This window comes from Cryptomeria japonica, chromosome 1 (assembly GCF_030272615.1).
Source record: "Cryptomeria japonica chromosome 1, Sugi_1.0, whole genome shotgun sequence".
NCBI classification, from domain to species: domain Eukaryota; kingdom Viridiplantae; phylum Streptophyta; class Pinopsida; order Cupressales; family Cupressaceae; genus Cryptomeria; species Cryptomeria japonica.
The window spans coordinates 531,278,157-531,295,605 of NC_081405.1; the positions used below are offsets into that span (position 1 = coordinate 531,278,157).

The window sequence follows — 17,449 nt, forward strand, 5'->3', positions numbered from 1 at the left end:
CCATGTTATATTTTAATTTGTTAAGTCATGTTATATTTTAATTTGTTAAGTCATTAAGGAACTAATGACCAATTTATTTTTTTCAATCCTTGTCTATTTCATTTTATTTGATGATTCTACCGCTTCTAAGATGAGTTTCTATGATTGATCAGTTTTATTATGAAATCATAATAATTATAATTATAAAAAATAATTAAATTAAAAATAGATTATTAAATTATTTTTTTAAATATTAAATTATAATTAAAAAATCACTTTTTTTATGAAATTGGTTTTAGAAAATGTGAAAAATTATTTTTAGAAAGATGAAAAATCATATTATGAAATCAAAAAAATGATAATATTAAATTATTAAATTAGTAATTCAAAACAAAAAAGTAAAAATAAAATCACTTTTACAAACTCTTAGAAATATAATATAAACTTAAAAATTATAGTTATTGGCTGTTATATTTCCAGACGTTTATCCTTTGCTTTATGTTGTCGAGTGGAGTGTATCTCTACTCAGAGCCGAGGGGCTGGATAACTATTACAAAGGTCTGTTTTCTTTTCTCCTTTTTATAGAATAGTGCCGTTGATGACACGGCCTATCTGTTTTTTTTTTAGCGTTTTACAGAAAAATGCCGTTGATGAAAGGGCCTGTGTTTTTTCGCTATTTATAAAAAAATGCCGTTGATGAAAGGGCCTGTCTGTTTTCTTTTGCTTTTTGCTTTTTACAGAAAAATGCCGTTGATGAAGGACCGTTGTATATATATAGAGGCAACCTTAGATTATTTCTACACAGTTCAATATCAATTTGTGTGCCTAATGCCTGAAAAATTGTGGGGCACAGCTTGAAATGTTTTTCTTTGTTTTGCAGGTCAAATGCTTATGCTGAAGTTTTGGGTCGGCGTGTGGTTTCCATGGCACTGCGATTGGGGTTTCCATGGACAACACCAGAATCGTCCTGGTGGCCATCGAGAACCTCATGATCGCCCAATTCTAGGAGCCCCAGTAAGTTTTACTCGACAAGGCCATCTAATGCCTGAGAATGATCCCCAGCTCGGAAATCCCATTCTGCCTATTTTATAGTGTTTGTTTTTTTTAGAAAATAAATTTATTCTATCCACTCTGTACTTCTTTCCATTTTATTTTATTAATGCCCTTTCCCTCTATTCTGTTATATTTTGTAATTTGCCTTTTTTTTTCTTTCATTTCAGATAATTACTATGAAGCTGCTCATGTTGGTGGATGTTAGATTTTATGAAAGAAACATATTATTACTCTGTTTCTGACTTATGTTTTTCTGTTTTTCTATTCTGGGATCTGAATTTTGGTGTTTTGAGCTTGAGTCTCATTTGCTTTGAATTGTTATTGAAGAATTTGAAATTACCCTGATTGTTTGTTCAGTTGTTTTAATGGTATGGATTCTATTAGTCTTTTGTAAATTAGTTTTATGATGTTTCAGTGACGCTATAGTTCTCAAAAAGAAATGTTACATCCTGTCTATTTCAGAGCGTTTGATTTTCTTTGGAGAATAAATTTATTCTATCACTTCTCTACTCCTTTCTATTTTATTTTATTTCTTTCCTTGTAATTAGCCTCTCTAGCACAAGCAGAATGGAGATGTAAGACACATTTATCTATGTTTGTATTTCCTTCTTTCATGAATGTGTGATTGAAATTGCTGTAATTGTTTGTTCAGATGTTATAATGGTAATTTAACATTTTCTTTATTTGGTGATATTACTTATTTTCTTACTTTTTTTTTCCAATTTTCCATGCACCCCCAATTGTTTAGTTCATGTCTTGCTCAACAATTGATTTATAGTGTAATTAGTGATGATAGATTTAATTAATGATTGTTAATTTGTAATAGATTATATTGATGTACTGGCCCAGATACTCTTTTTCGTAAGGAAGGGGTTGAGGTTTTGTACAGTGCATATTTTCCGTAACTTCATTTCCAATTTTCCAAAATTGATTTTATTCTTGAAGCTGAAACCCTCATCTGTTCTTATCTACGGTTTAAAGTAGCTTTGTGTACAAAACACCTTACCTTTCTCTCACCCATATTTTTGTTGCTGCACGAACTCTGTGAAAGTATAACCTACATACAGGAAAGAACGTTAATATGCAACTAAGTTACTATGAAGTTGTTCATATTAGTGGCTGTTAGATTTTATGACTGTATATTTTTTTGACTGCATCTTTATTTAGTATTTACTGTATTGTGTAATATAGGTGACTCTGTGATGCTTTGGGTGAGTACTTGCAATTACTCTGTTTTTGACTTGGGTTTGTTGTTCTGGGATCTAAATTCTGGTGTTTTCAGTTTTGAGTCCCACTTGCTTTGAATTGTTATTGAAGGATTTTCCTTACAATTATTATTACTCTGTTTTTGACTTGGGTTTTGTTGTTCTGGGATCCGAATTCTGGTGTTTTGAGTTTTTGAGTCTCATTTGCTTTGAATTGTTATTGAAGGATTTGAGAAAATTGACATTGGAGATGAGAAAATTTGGTTTGGGTAGAATTGTATTTAGTTTCTTGTTGGATAGGCCAATTCTTATGTCATGACAATCCTTTTGTTAGCAGGTGGAATCTGGTGACTAGTGTGACGTTGTACCCTTACTGAAGGATTTTGTTTTCAGCCCCAAGAGGCTGATAAGTTGTGTGTTGAGCTTTTAAGTACTCTAGTACCTCATCAGTTGATAGTAAAAAAGGATTTTAAAGGGCCTCAAGGCTGAAGTAGTCTACTGTGACTGGCATATGTTGTAGTTACTGCCCTGCATCTAGGAAATAGTACCCCATCTATTGAAAGTAAAAAACGATTTTATAGGGCCTCAAGCTGTGGCCCAACTCCAAACTTTAAGTGTTCTATTGTGGCTGGGACATGTTGTAGTCATTGCCCTGCATCTAGGAAATATCCCTTCACAAGTAGGATGGACTTGGAGAGTTTCTGAAGGGAAATGAGCTTATTGATTAGTCAGATTGATATTAATTTTGGAAGTAAGACTTATAGAATTTAGAGTATGATAGAATTTCTTTGTAAGATGCTATTTAGCCTGCAAAGTCTAGATTGAATTGTTTATACCGAGTAGGCTTAGATCATTTTGTTATTGAACTAGTTGACAACATTTTTGGAAATATAAGATGTTAATTAATTGCATGGTCTTTTGGGGTCCCCTGCCGAATTAAAAAATTCTTGACGAGAAAATAAAGAAAATATACTAAAAAAAATGTACACAATCATATCTAGAAACAACTTAAAAGAAAATTTATTATTAAAGGCAGAACAATCTCTGATCCTCATACTGTGATGATTTAATGATCATGATGAGTGGCCAATTTAAAAAGTTATTCCTGGTGGTCAATGGTTTTTCTCAGTAGTCTAGTGCTTTTGATTCGCTTAAGGTGGATTCCATTCTTCTAGTTTCTGAAGATAGTGATAGCTATCCCAGTGTCGATGATAAAGGTGTATGTTCCAATGTCGGTGACTCTGGTCTGCTCGGTGACTCTGGTCTGCTCTCTCAGGTTGTTCCCTGTTTTGATCATTTTGCTTGGCTGGTTATATGGTGCTGGATCCTGGTATCTAGGTTTTGAAGGGTTGATATGGATGAGTTAATATTTGTGAATGCTGAGTTTTGTCACAGCTGTGTTGAATCTTTGTTATCAGCTGTTTGAATGTGTTGTATTTGTAAACTAATTTGTTTTTAAAGCTACAAAATACATTTTGTAGTTGATGGTGTAGTTGATTGTTTTTTACCTTTATCCATTAGTTTTGGATTGAACTTTGTGATAGTATGTAATTGGATGGGTTAATATTTGTGGAATTTCTGAGCTGCTTGAAGGTGGTTGTATATGTAAACTATTTTATTTTTTATTTTTTTCTAAAGTAGCATTCTATGAAGCGCATCATTCTATGAAAAACCTGGTTTCACAGATTAAAAATTCATGTCAGATATATTATTTTGCAGATCCATATTCTTTGGTTTGAACTTTGTGATATTAGTAAAATTGAAGGGTGTGTAATTGGATGGGGTTTCACTCAATCGTACTAAGTTAAAATGTATATATATATTGAGGGCCCATCTTGTAGGTTCATTTGTATATTGATGAACTCTTTAAGAATATTTGATTTTTTTTTTTTTTTCTTTTTTACAACTTCATCTTCAGGTGTGTGCACTTTGTTGTCCTCGTCCTAATCAGACTTGGATGGGTCACTTGCTGCAAGTCTGTTTGTTTTCTTGTGCCCATCTCTTTGTTGAGCTATCTGCTGTCTGACTCAGTGGTAGGATCTATTCCCGAGTGGGGGAACCATGGGAACCCACCCGCCAAGTAAAATTGGGTTTGGGGGAATGGCAAGTTACCTGATGAACCGTGGGAATAAAATGTTTGCTGTGACTTACGAAGCTTTGGTATTGGGCAGTGTAATCAGTCTTAAGAATGCATCAGCCATGGAAATACCCATCTTTGTTGAACAATATAGGTTACCAAATACAAGCATTAGAATGCATAAATTATTTGATACATGATTTCTAAGTAAATACTCGTGAATGCAGATTCCAGACCATCAAGAAAGGAATAGCAAATAAAACTCTATTTTAACTAGTTCAATGTTTGAACAAATTGATATTAAAAGTTGAGTATTATTTTTAAGTTGCATTAAATGTACAAATAGTTTTTTAAGTCTTCATAAGTGCTGATGTTATAGCTAGGTCGGATCCCTTGGCCCATCTATGTGACTAATTGGCCTTCGTCCTTAGTCACGCCTTATATGGAATTTGTAACTTGTAATGTGTAGCATTATATCATTATTGTTATTTCTATAAGGCAAACCTATTGTGAATAGGTGCCTGTATAACATGTTATAATAAGTGTGCACCGACCTAGCACGTCTATGTGACTAATTGGCCTTCGGCTTTAGTCACACCTTATATGGATTTGTAACTTGTAACGTGTAGCATTATATCATTATTGTTATTTCTATTAGGCAGACCTGTTATGGATAGGTCCCTGTCTGACATGTTATAATAAGTGTGGGCCGACCTAGCACGTCTATGTGACTAATTGGCCTTCGGCTTTAGTCACGCCTTATATGGAATTTGTAGCTTGTAACGTGTAGCATTATATCATTATTGTTAATGACATGTTATAATAAATGTCTACCTCCTATATAAAGGAGATGAATTGTCATTCAAGAACACACAATCAAAGAATACAATCATACACACAACAAATACATTCTCCCTCAACAAGATTAGCGAATACCATCTATAGTTAACGAATATCTCCTAAAGACAGTTAATTCACTTCTATGCATAGTAAACTACATTCCAAGGTTAGCGAACTTTATTCTAGAGTCAGCGAACTTGAATAAAGGTGCAGTGAATAACCTTATAGAGACACCGAACTTCTTTTGGAGACAACGAACTTCCTTGTGGCAGCGAACACCTTCTCTTGATCTCCAAATAAATGCATTGTAGATAAGTTCCTTTATTATTGTGTATGCCCTAGTTTGGAGACATATTACTATTGTGCATAGCCTGCTAGTTCTAAATGCTTCAAGTGTTGAAGTTGAATTGTAAAGATACTAATTGATTATTGCATACTTAGATCTGAGATTTATAGCTGAGTTTTTCACCTCCAAGAGGGAGGTTTTCCTAGGGTATCACTGTGTTATGTGTGCTTTCTGTTTTTACTTTCAGCCTGATTACTAAAATTAACATTGTATCATAGCTTGGTTTGAATTAAGTGTAATTAGATTGACAGTAATTATTTATCTTCATTCTGCTCTTATCACTTCTTCAAGATGGTGCATAGTCTCAGGGTTGATGATAGATTGGATGGTGCTTCCAATTTCATGTCATGGAGATTCTAAATTATGCTTGCTTTGAATGAAAGTGATCTTGCAGACTTTGTGGGTAGAAAATCCACCGAGCTAGAGATAAAAGAAGAAAAGATTCAATGGAGAAAGAAAGACATTCAAGCTCAAAATATGCTGGTTGATTCTGTGAAGGATCATATTATTCTCATCATCTCCAAGATGAAGACATCAAGTGATATGTTCAGAACCTTGGGGGAGATGTATAAAATCAACAACACTAGTCGTGTCCTAGTCTTGAAGCAACAACTTCATCACATCAAGATGGCAAAAGGAGAATCAGTCATGGCATACTTCATGAGGATTTCTGATTTGAGAGATCAACTCTCTTCTATCGGAAATATTGTTGATGACAAAGACTTGACCATGTTAGCCATCAATGGTCTTCTAGCATCTTGGGAGTCTTACATTCAAGGAATTAGTGCAAGGGCGGAACTTCCCATGTTTGATCGTTTGAGGGCATATTACATACAAGAAGAATCAAGATTGGCTGTAAGAGGAGTTATAAAAAGCAGTCACAAAGAAGACAATCATGTTCTTACTACCCAGTCTGTCAAGAAGAAAGGAGGCTATTGGAAGAAGAACAATTTCAAGAGAAATAGAAACCAAAGGTCTAATCCAACCCCTGATTCAAAGAAGAAGAAGGATCTTTCACGTATCAAGTGTTTCAGGTGTGACAAGTTTGGTCACTATGTTAGGGATTGCTTATCGCAACCAAAGAAACAAAGAGCAAACATAAATGAAGTTTCAAATCAGAATGATGTTGAAGACTTCCTCTTCATCTTTGCCTTGTCAAGCAATGTTCCTACAGATAGTCATACATGGCTGATTGATAATGGAGCATCTAGACACATCATCGACTACTGAGAGCATCTTTTAGACTTGGTGGAGAAGGGGTCCAACCTACACATGATCATTGGAGATGATGCATGCTATTCTATAAGAGGTTTTGGTACTACTTCCCTAAACTTAGATTCTAGAATTTCTCTTCACGTCAGTGATATATTGTTTGTGACACGAATCAAGAGGAACCTTATCTCCATATCAACATTGGAAGATAAAGGTTATTAGATTGCATTTTGTGAGGGAAGAGTTCTTGCATGGCCTAAGAAGTCCAACATCAAATCCACTCGTGTCATTGGGAATCGGTATGAGAGCCTATAAAAGCTTTCAACTCGTCCAATTCACGTTCTCATTCATGAAGCACCTGAGTCAAACAAGCTATGGCATAGAAGACTCAGACATCTTCATTTACGTTCCCTTCCTACCCTAGAGAAGATGGTTAAATGTATGCCTAAACTTAGTCATATTCATGATGATGTTGGCAATTGACACTCTATTGGTTTGTTTCACTATGTTGTCATTGATGGCAACATGATTTTGTGTTCTGGCTTCATATGGTGTACCGGCAGGCACTTCACAGTTTCTACACTAGCACTGGCACCGACAGTTCAGAAGATTTATTTGGTCACCGACAATGCAAACCGACATGGTATAGTAAAGGTTATTGGTATTGGAGGCCGACACATCTTAGATCCAACATCGACAACTTGCTTTTTAATGTTTATGCATTTATGTTATTTGGATGACATGTAATATGAAATTGTATATATCTTTGTAAGCCGACATAAGGTATAAACTTGTATAGGGTATATAGGGTAGTTTGATTAGATATTTTGTGATATAAGGAGATAGACATGAGATAGGAGATTATGATGATGTGAATGTAATATGATGTGAAATATATCAGAGAGATTATGTATGTGAGGAATTTATTGTAACAGTTATTCCGGTAAAGGGGTTTAGGGTTTCTAACTAAAACAGACAGAGCTTAATCCAAAACTGTATTCTAGTATAGAAGATGCTATGTAATGCCCCGCCAAGAACCCCAAAGGAATAACCACAACTAAGGGTGAAATAATTTAATTTTTTTAAAAGTATAAATCACATTAAGTACATTAATTACTACAATAGCACTATAATAACACAAGCAGAATACTTAACACTAGAATTCCTAAAGGGTTATCGATGAAGAATCAAACTAAAAGTTAAATTCCACAATTACGATAAATCCAATAATTCATTATTTACTCATAGAGCAAAATAAGCCATATGCAATAACAGATTACACCATTAAAGATTGAAAGGATACAATATAATTTATCTTCAATAAGCATTTACACCAATCATATAGAAAGTTGATAAACAACATCGAAATCTTAGGATTACATTGATCTTCCAATATATGACTCTCAATAAAACATATAAAGTTAACAACTTACATCATATTACAACGTTACATAAGTTCATTGATACAATTGACCACATAGGTCTCCAAAGAATAAAAATCTCCAACATGAGATAGAGCATGAATCACAAACCACAAGAACACCTGCGAAGCCAATTCTCGCATGAAGGTATGAACAAGAACATCTGATGGGAAGTGGCACTACCACCTGACCATGTGATCCCAAACTGGAATCACCCCATCGTGCTAGGAGATAGCAGAGGACCCTCAAGCAAGCAAAAGCATGACATGGTCGACAAAACAATACAACTCCATGACAATACAAAATGACTCTACAATATTCTCGGTGACTCAACATCACAATACACAAGTGACTCGTCATCACAATACACAAGTGACTCATCATCGCAATACATAAGTGACTCGACATCAAAATACACAAGTGACCCTAAAGAGAGTGTGTCATCGCATAGCTTATGATGGTTACCATGGTAGGCCTCCATAGGTCCCGGCCCCCATCCAGGGTTATCTTGGTAACCTTTCCCAAACCTCTGGCTCCATCTAAGTCTCATGCAGACCCTACCAATCCTTCGTGAAGACAAGGTGATTGGTTTGCCATTCCAGGCCTTCCCACTACATCTAGAGCATATACGATCACTCAACCATGCGCGAGGTACAATATCTTATATAATGTTATAAACTACCCACCTCCTAATCAAATTATTAGGTTATCACTTATTAACTGACTTTCAAGGGGTTATCCTGCCATCCACTTCGAGCGCGACCCCTACTCGAAAGCCACTCTCTCAAAAGACACTAAACAAACATGGTCACTCCACGAGGACCCTATGGCAAAGAAGACAACCATAACACCACTATCCAAATACAAATGGTCAAAACAAGGACATACTAACTCTTGGTTAACCATAAGGAAAAGACACTACATGGTTAAGGCAACGATGTCATCATACATTACTTGATCAAAAGGTACCAAATACGCCACAATAGGATGACTGAACCACATACGAGAAATAACCACCAATAATACTTTTTGCAAGAAAGGCTAATAACCACCAATAATACTTTTTGAAATAAATAACCCCACACTTTGTAGCTACACCTCTTGAATGGTGAGAACCCTTCTACTTAAGGCATTTGCTACCTTATCGGTGACTCCTTTCTTGTGCTTGATGGAAAAGATGTAGGCTTGCAGATAATCAACCCACTTGAGGTGTTTGTGGTTCAATTTCTCCTACCCATTCAAAAAAATGTGCATGATTGTCAGTGTAGACTATAAACTCTTTAGGTAGCAGATAATGTCGCCACTTCTTGAGTGCTTGCACCATGACATACAACTCTAGATCATAGGTAGAATACTTTTGTTTTACTTCATTGAGCTTCTTAGATAAGAATGCAATCAGGTGATCTTCTTGACTCAAAATGGCCCCTATAGCCAACTTTCTATCATCACACTCCACAGTGAAGAGGTGATTGAAATTAGGGAGCCTTAGGTAAGGGAGTTTTGCTACCTTTTGTTTCAAAAACTCAAACCCCTTGTCTACTGTACTAGTCCACTTAAACTAACATTTTATCCCACCTTTGATGGTGTTCAAGATAGGTGCACACACATGGCTAAAACCCCTAATGAAATTCCTATAGAAAGAAGCCAAACCATTAAAACTTCTTACATCTCCTACTGACTTAGGAGTATGCCAATTCACTATTGCTTCTACTTTTGATGGATCCATTTTCAAACAACCTTGAGAAACTACAAAACCAAGATACACCAATTCATTTTTTAAAAACTCACATTTATCCAAGTTGATCATCAAGTTTTCTTGGTGTAGCTTCCTCAAAACTTGATTCAATTGTTTGATGTGCTCCTCCTTTGACTTGCTAAAAATCAGAATGTCATCAAGATAAACAATGACAAACATACCAATAAAATCTGCAAGAACTTCATTCATGAGTCTCATGAAGGTGCTAGGTGCATTTGTGAGACCAAAGGGCATTACCAACCATTCATATAGCACTTCATTTGTCTTAAACATTGTCTTCCATTCATCACCAGGTCTGATCCTAATTTGATGATAACCTGATTTCAAATCCACCTTAGAAAAGTAGCAAGCTCCACCTAGTTAGTCCATTAGATCATCAATCCTTGGCATTGGGAACTGGTATCTAATTGTGATTTTGTTTATGGCCCTTGAATCAGTGCACATACTCCACTTGCCATCTTTCTTAGGTGCCAAAAGAGTGGGCACAACGCATGGACTTAAACTTTTCTTTATCAACCCTTTATCTAGTAATTCCTACACTTGCTTTGCTATTTCCTCATTTTGAGTAGGTGTCATCTTGTAAGAAGATTTATTTGGAAAAGTTGAACTAGGTGTGAGGTCTATCTAATGGTTAACATCTCTCATAGGGCGTAAAGCATCCGGTATCTCATTGACAACTATGTCTTTGTATCAGTCTAACAAGGTCTACACCTCTTGATGTATCGCCGGTTTGGTTTTAGTCTTTGTCTCTTCTTTGGGTTTCACTATGAGAGCACATCCTTGGTTCCCACCATGCTTCAGCAACTTCAAGAATTCTTTCCCACTAAGAAACATAACACTTGATCCAACATGTGTTTCTTCACCCTGATCAATCAAGGGATTCATTTGAAACTTTCTACCCTCCTTGTTGATAACATAGGAATTATTATCCCCATCATGTATGGCTTTGACATCAAACTACCAAGGGCATCCCAATAGTAGGTGACATGCATCCATGGGCAATATGTCTCATAACACACTATCTTTGTAATCTCCTATTTCAAAATCCACCCTCATTTCCTCATCTACAAGCACATGTTGACCCTTACTCAACCAAGACACCTTATAGGGGGTGGTATGTGGCAACCTTTTCAATTTTAGTTTGTCTACCATCTCAACTGTTACAATGTTCTCAGTAGACCTTGAATCCACTATAACTTTACAAATCTTACCATGAGATCTGCAAGTGGTTTTGAAAATTGTTTTCCTTTGCGTAGGTTCTTTGGATTGCGGTACCTTCAACAAGGTCCTTCTTAGCATCAGATTCTCCCCATCTAGGACTGGTCCAGCCTTGTTAATTGGTGACGTAACACTTTGACAATCTTCTTCTTGCACCAACTGAGTTCTCCTTTCTCCCATGTGATAGCTTGAATTCTTCTCAGGACACGGCTCATGGTATGCCCCACTTGGTGACAATGGTAGCATTTTCTAGTGAAGACTGTGGTTCCTCTTCCCGAATTGCCAAATCTACCTCTATAGTTATTTCTCCCTCTAGAGTTCCCCCTAAACTATCCTCCTTTGCTAAGATTATCACCATTGTTCTTTGATTGTTTTCCTTATTCTTTCTTACTGGGGTTATAGATTATTCCAAAGGTGCCTCTTCCTCTGAAACCTCTTCCACCTCTACCCTTTTGGTTATGTTCACCTTTCCTTTTGATCTTATCCTCTTCTCTCAACGCTAACTGAAACATTTATGGACCGTGTGAGGTGCTATCATGTTGATCTCATCTTGAATGTTTTGTCTAAGGCCATTTAATTACCTTGAAACCTTCTCCACTTCTTCCTCTTGCTTCCTATCCCTTAATGTAAGTTTGTTGAACTCTTCTATATAGGTACTCACATCCATTTCTCTCTATTTCAAATTTTGCAACTTGTGCATTTCTACCTCATAGTCTATAGGTAGGAATTGAGTTTTGATCCTAATCTTCATTCTCTCCCAAGAGATGATCTTCTTCCTCCTTGTTTGTTCTCTTTCCTCTTGCATCATGTTCCACAACACTAGGAATGATCCCTTCAATCTTGTCCTTGCCAAGTTGACCCTCTTTTCTTTTGCAACTTCTTTGTATTCAAAATTATTGTTCAAAGCTTATATCCAATCCAATAACTCTTCTCCATTTAGTCTTCCATTGTAGATAAGTAAACCTTATATGATGTCCTTGTTGAGTGACTTGAGGGCATCCAAGAAGATCTATTGATCTTTGTCCAAATCCTTTTCTGTTATCACTCATATCACATCTGCATCTTCATCATCAGTTTCATCACCCCATTCAGTGATTTTGCCCTTGCCTTTCTTGGTTTCTTGCACCCGAGCTTCAATAAGCATATCTTGGACCAGCTTCCTAATAGCCTCTTGGCTCATTGCCTTTGGTGGCATGTTGCTGGCTTTTGACTCTCCCTCTGGGTCTGACATACACTACTTTGTTCAGTCAATTGGCTCTGATACCAATCTGATGTAGAGGGAATTGACTCACTCCTACTTGTGGCTACCTTGTCTTGGTATCTCCTAAAAGCTACTCTAGAACCATCCATTGGTTCTACACCTTCACACCCTCCAAGGCTCTGTAGGACTTACCCTCTCTAACCTTCCCAAGGTCCTTAGATGATTATAAGCACTTTTTGTTTTGTGAGTTCCATACTCTTGCTTAGGAGACCTTGTTTTGTAACTCCCTTCCACACTCAACTTGAGAGTTCAACCCCTCTACCACAAGATCTTCTTTCCCCACATTACTCAAACAAGGATGGATAAATTTATATGGGTTCCCAACCCTACTCCTTCCCCAAGAGCTTTGGTATTTACCGATCCTAAGCTTCACAAGCTAACTACACTTTTAGGTCTAAATAGGAGACCTAATTCTAGTAGCCTTGTTAGCGGGGTATTCTGCAATTATCTATCAATCTTCCTTAACAACCCTATGAACACTTTTCTATTCTAGACACCCTTTTTGGGGCTACATACAATATCTCAAAACTAGTGGTGTGTTCTATCGTTAACATGTCTAACCCTCATAGGGCTAACTAGGCCTAATTGCCCCTTCCTAGGCCTAAAAAGTAGGGATTTTCTTAAACACCTTCACCATTCCTATTGCCTAAGTGAACTAATGTTAGTTTTAAGTCTATGCTTCCATAAGTATTTCCAATCCAACCATCCTTCATCTCCATCCATCAGATTCACCCAATTAGGGCATGTTACCCTTGTTACTTTTGCTTGCCAATAGCTTCCCCTATCTTAAAACCAAAAATAAAATATAAAATACATTTCAACCTAACCTTCCACAAGGTTTCAGAGTGGGTATCCACCATGGAATGTTAGGTTGGAACCATTGTGCTCTCAAAACCATGGTTTTTAGGGCTTTTGTATCCACCTGCAACAAAATGAAGATAACTTACAAACCACAAGACTTAAAGACTTCAAACCAAAAGAAAAATTAAGGTAAGGCACCAGTCTAGCATTCCATGTCCCTTTTTTGGAATTTTCAACCCGTACAGGCCATACAAACTTGCAAAGAACAGGGAATAACTCGGAAAACACACCAAAATGGAGAAACCAAATTTGTCTATTTGCTTCAAATATTCAACAACCAATTCTCATCAGCCTTTCCAAGCCTTATACTGGCCTTGGAGTAGTTACACATTCTCACAACCAATTGTGACAACCAACTAGTCATTGGTGTACAAGATTTGGTGAAAATGTTGCAAAGTTGCTATGAGCAACTTTTGTAATTATTTTGCCTTGGTGAGAAACTTTGCTCAACCCAAAACTTGGTCACTTCCAAGTGACTCATATGACCTCAACAAACTCAAAATAACACCAACCAACCTATATTAACCCAAAAACAACTTATCCTAGTAAGTGCTCTACTTGGCACCCTTAAGAGCTCACATGCCAAAATTGGCCAAACAAAGACTCTTAGGGCCCTTAAAATCATTTGAGAACACACTCAATGTCCTATTGACCTTATGACAAAGCTAAGAATAGGATTCCAACATCCTGGAAATAAACTCAACAAAATTGTTAAGTGACCCTGCACTAGGCCCTAAGTGGCCAAGAAGCTCCTGTAGAACTACAACCAACTGAGGTATCACATCGCCACCAGGTTGCTCCTAGTGTGGCTCACTATGATGTGATCCCTCTGAAACCTCAGGGTGAGGACTCCCATGAGCCCTCATGCGACCTCCAAGACCACAGCCACGTCCTAGTCCATGTCCTCTACGCCTAGCAGGCATCCTAACTGGACCAAAAAGAAAAGGAAGACTATAAGCCACTGAACTAGGAGTTACAACAAACAACAATAGGTTTAAAGCCGCTGGTTCAACTCGAGCTAACATCTAACTAGCATAATGGGATCACGCATAACCAGAGTACCTAGTGTAGAACCCAAAAATCGTAAGTTATGCTCTGATATCAACGTGTAGCGCTCACCAACAAACCCTAGGGAAACTTACTAAAATTAGACCAAAAGAGTGGAATTTTTTTTTGGTTTACTAATAAGATTTATATCCATCTCAAACTAGACATTAAGTTAAAGTTTGGTTCACTAGTCTTGATATAATGTCAAGTGTTAACCATTGTTCATATATTACTTACTAACACAAGTGAAGTCATGTTATAAGGTTTAATGGTTTACATGGTTTCATCACTTCCCTAGGGTATTGGCATCGCTACTAGACCTACACCATTTGATTTATGATCGATACCTCTAATTTACCATTATCATATTAGTTCACTTCTATAATCCCTCTAATCTATCCTTACCATGGAACACAACTACAAATGCATGTATGCATATTAGCCTATATCATACACTTCACATGATATGCTACTATTGTTGTCCACTATTCAATGCATCAACCCACAAGCATGCTCATTAACCTATGTATGCAACTTACATGTTCATATTGTTAATTATGCAACGTTAGTTTTATGGCAGCCATAACAAAATTATATGTATTCTCATTTATCTCTTAATGATGTTTATGTACTAAGTTTCATTATAGTTTTCAACCTTAGTTTTTTCTAGCCTCCAAGAATCTAACTATATCTTCAATGATCTTGTGTTTCCCATGCTTTATCAATGATAGTCGACGTTTTTCGTTTAATGCCATTGTGCCTATCATTTAATCTCATAACAAGATACTATCTTCTACTTAATTGCATCCATATTCACATTAAGATATTGAATTTTCAAGCACTAGCTCATTTCATTGTCAAGATATAACATGAAGAAAGTAATAAACATCCATATTCCATTGCATTGAAATCACATCTACACATCTACTATCTAACATTTAATTACCACATAAATAATTGTATTGTTGATTTATCTAATTGACAAATGCATTTCATTTACAAATAACTAATCCATCTCACATACTAAGCATGACAAATTCATTCATGTCCTATGAATCCAATTTAAGGAAAAATACATGACTAACAAATGGTAAGACATTACTAGTAAGAGTATGTCATTTTCTTCTTTCCTTCTACTTACATTTTGATCAACTTATATTATTTCCTTTTGAATTTATAATATAAAATAAATCATGGATACAATATTGATTGCTTTTACATAGTAATACAATCGTGAGTATCACTCACTCCTTATACAACATTCCTAAATTAATACATCGTTAAAGTTTCTCTATCATAAGGTGATCAATACATGAATCTGCTCCAAGGGTTCAAGGTCAACATGAAAAAAGCTTCAAATCCATGCATGAAGACAACACCAAGAAGAGGGAAAATCCCCAATGGCAAAAAGCTCCAACCACCCAGCCAATGTTGAACTTACAAGGAACCACCCCCCGAGCTAGGAGATGTCGCTAGGTCCCAACTCACACACTAAACCAAGGTTGTCACTTTACCAAAGGAACTAAAACCAAACAACCTCCATACATATAATCATGCAACAAACCCTTGGAGCAGATTCATGTATTGATCACCTTATGATAGAGAAACTTTAATGACTCACATATACGAGGGAGTGTCATCACATACCAAACCATGAACAAGACACTAGCCTATGGGAATGTGGAGCCATCTCGACCTTGAGAGAGAGACCAAGGGAGATTAGCATACTGTCTCCACGGTCTTCTCATGCTCAACCTAAAACATCCTCCCTAGGACTAAGTCACGAGGCACTGATGAGTTATTATCTTTTTGAATTAATTAACTACTCATACACATTCATTAATTAGTTATCACTTGATTAAATATGGTAAACCCCCTCATGCCTGAAAGGTATAGACTTCACACATCCTTATAAGGAATCTCGTGAAATTTCATCTCTCGTGACCCTCGAATGTCGTAAAAGAGCCCACTCTCTCTACATGGATCAGAAAACAATAAAACAAGAGGCTCTTACACAAGTAAAAATCTGACACAAATGCCGACAATGCCAAACCACAACATACACGTACTTACAAAATTTACCAATGACACATATAAAAGGACGAGCCTCTTATCTAAGAATATAACCAACTCATGACAATACTGCAACCCAAACAATACCAACATTGCGAGGTCTTCACACTCGCAACTACAAGATTAGCAGTTTAAATAATCCCTCCTCATGGCAAAAACATCATGAGGGCATGACTAAGTGGACAAAATCAATCTCATGAATCACAAGTAAAAATAAATAAATAAATCTCACATTAACCATTGGTTTTAAATCAAATGACACAAACGACCTCTGGATGCAAAGCATAAACTAAAGAGACTCTTAGTTGGGAAAGGTTGACTTAATGGACAATCCATAAATACAATGGCATACTCACACGTATATATATATATATATATATATCTGTGTGTGTGTGTGTGTGTGTGTGTGTGTGTGTGTGTGTGTCCAATAAAAACTACTATTACCAATTACATAATAACAAAAATAGCAATTAAGCCATCGATATAACATCGTATTATCATAATATTAATACTATTATCGTTTAAACGACATTTTGTTTAAATTGACACTTAATCATTATTTTATTATTCAACGCTTTAATCTAATTAAATCCATATATATATATATATATATATATATATATATATATATATATATATATATATGATTTGCAATAAATATTTATTAACTAACATATATATTAATATATATATTTTTTTGCTTTTAAAAAAAAAATTATATTAATTTTTTTTTTAATCCCACGTTGGGAGGTGCTCATAGCACACCCCCCTCTCCCCACATTGTGGAGCTGCTAGCAGCACCTCACGATGTGGTGGGTGCACAACACCACCACGATATGGTGGGGTTCCTAGCTCCCCCCATATCATGGGGTGTTGTGAGCACCCAACCCCCACGATAATGGGGTTCAAACAGAAAACATCACCCCCCTTTCAAAAAAAAAAAAATTCCATTAAAATTTATGTTTGTTTAAAAATTTTGTATGGAATTTTTTTTCACATGAACAATTTAAATGCAAGAAGTAAATGACATAGAGACCCATTTTTAAAAAAAAAATTAACAAGAATGAAAAGCAAGGGTTTTTTTATCAAATTTGGGTTTG

At 36.0% G+C, this 17,449-nt stretch overlaps 1 long non-coding RNA gene across 3 annotated transcripts; it reads left to right on the forward strand.

Moving 5' to 3' along the window:
• Window positions 1–448: 448 nt before the first annotated feature.
• On the forward strand, window positions 449–3,483 carry LOC131048753 (uncharacterized). Of its 3 annotated transcripts, none has more exons than XR_009106504.2 (3): window positions 449–537; window positions 860–993; window positions 2,572–3,483. It is a non-coding gene; the product is annotated as an uncharacterized LOC131048753 (long non-coding RNA). The 3 variants fall into 3 exon arrangements; XR_009106501.2 differs by having other exon boundaries at window positions 2,575–3,483; XR_009106503.2 differs by lacking the exon at window positions 2,572–3,483 and adding an exon at window positions 1,200–2,565.
• Window positions 3,484–17,449: the final 13,966 nt, after the last annotated feature.